This window comes from Phragmites australis, chromosome 8 (assembly GCF_958298935.1).
Source record: "Phragmites australis chromosome 8, lpPhrAust1.1, whole genome shotgun sequence".
Taxonomy (NCBI): Eukaryota; Viridiplantae; Streptophyta; class Magnoliopsida; order Poales; family Poaceae; genus Phragmites; species Phragmites australis.
In genome coordinates, this window is record NC_084928.1 from 15022560 (window position 1) to 15024668 (window position 2109).

A 2109-nucleotide genomic window follows, 5' to 3' on the forward strand; every position below is an offset into this window, starting at 1 on the left:
ATATACCAAATATTAGTGGCGGATGTTATAATGACACTTGTCACTAATATATAAATCATAAAAGAATTTCAGCTCTCGCTCAAAACAAGCTAGGCCGTAGCCCATTGCCACTTTGGGCCCACTGTGGCCCATGGAGCACGGCTGATAAAAAGTGGCGCGGGCGGCGGTTATGGATAGAGTTTCCCCCGTGCTCCTCTGCTCCAACGTGCCGCCACCTCATCCGCACCGCCATCCTCGCGTGCGGAGGCTCGCTCCCTCCGCACGCCGAAGGCGCCACCTCCCTTCCTTAGCTGGACCGCCATCTCCCTCCACCACTAGAGCCCCTCGCTCACGGGGCGCGCACGCACCCATCCTCCTTCGTTGCTCTGCCCCTCCCCCCCCCCCCCCCCCCTTCGCATCTCCACCGTAGTCTGCTTCGCTCCTGTGCGAGCAAGCCGCCTCCGGCTCCGGCGGCGAGGATAATGCTCCGTGCACCCCAACCCCTGTTCGACACCTTCTCGTGCCTCTGCATCGAGGGGCCCCTCCCGGCCGCGCTCACGCTGCTCTCGGATCTCGCTGCGGCGAGCCTACGCGCAGACCGTCTCCTTCGGCCGCCTCGTCAAGCTCTGCGTCCGCCACGGCATACCCAGCGACGGCCGCCTCATCCATCGCCACGACACTCTCTGTGCCCATGGCATGCTACATGGCTCAGGTTAGATGGATTTATATTATTCCACTTTGATTTTGTGTGCTTCTGCGTTTCTTGGGGGCTGCTGCTTCTTCATTTATTGGTTGGTTGGAGGAGTGAGCAGTGGATTAGCTAGAGATTTCTGTCTCAAGATGCGCTAGTGGTAATAAATTTGCCTGGATGCAGTTTAGCCTGTGCAGGCTCTGATGTGGATCACTCTCTAGCTGCTCGGTGAAATACCCATACAAGGATGCATACTAGCATGGTATTCAGATTGACCGTCATCCTCCTGGTTCCAGCAAGCATGATGGTCGTGCACGCACAGGAGGACCCCAATTCCATCTGAATTTTGCTCTGCAACTCCTCATTGGCCAGCTTTGTCAACCTGAATAATTTCTTGGTTATCAAGCACACCAGTCCACCAACCTTTTTCAGGTGATTCAGATTAAGTCCTCCTTCCTGCAGTGCTCTGCATATTATACTTGCATGCTTGTTTGCTTCACATCCACTTGGAAAATCTCATATGAGCAGTAAAACTAAGCTACATTATAAGTAACGAAGCAAATAAGTTGACATGCTTAACTTTTCAGGTTGTTCATCTATCCAACTCCAGCCATGAGAGAAACGGCGCCAAACAGCTTCAATCCAAGCCACACATGTCTTTATTCAGCCTCTATCTTTCTTTTGTGTGTGAAACATAGCAACAGCAGACTAGAAGAGTAGCACACTAGCACAGGAGAGTAGTAGGTGTGTTTTCATAGCTAGAACAATCAATTTAAGATGAGTTGCCCCGTGAGGCCATTAGAGCAATTATTGATGCTGAGATGAAAATGGATGCATGGATGTATGTATTGTGATATAACTTGTCATCTACTTGAATGACTCATATTTTTATTGCTCTTTTATATATTTTCTGTTTATTAAGTTCTTATCAGTGATGGGTTTTGTTCTAGATTTGTCACTGATGTGCGTCGTTAGTGATGGGTTTAAATCCGTTACTAATGAGTCCACATTAGTGACACGTTTGGAGTGATGGGGATTTTACCCCTCACTAATGAGGGCTATTAGCAATTACTAATGTGGGTTTCTTATGTAGTGGGTTGGACGCCCATGACTCATAATGCAGTCGTGTCCAGTGTTAAAACATGGTAGGTGAGGCGTCTTGCCACTTGACCCATTGGTCTATATAAATCTTCGGGCGTCAGATCTCAGTTGCACCATACTTGAGTTTGATCATGGATTCACCTTCTTCCCTCGAGTACACATCCGTCACCCCTCCATTGTCTCCCATAAAGTCCGGTTCAGTGGTGGAGGTTATCGACGTTTCCTCTGACGAGGAGGTTGAAGAAAGGGTTGTGACTCGCGGCGTCCCTGTTGAAGACGGCAAGCCCCCAGCGCCTCAGGTCCAAGATGAGGTGGACTGGGATCTTTTGGAGGTAGAA

The 2109-nt window shown here is 49.9% G+C and overlaps 1 long non-coding RNA gene across 1 annotated transcript; it reads left to right on the forward strand.

Moving 5' to 3' along the window:
* The first annotated feature begins 227 nt into the window (after positions 1-227).
* LOC133925860 (uncharacterized) lies at positions 228-1598 on the forward strand. The gene is made up of 3 exons (XR_009911020.1): positions 228-691; positions 854-1102; positions 1258-1598. It is a non-coding gene; the product is annotated as an uncharacterized LOC133925860 (long non-coding RNA).
* The last annotated feature ends 511 nt before the right edge of the window (positions 1599-2109 follow it).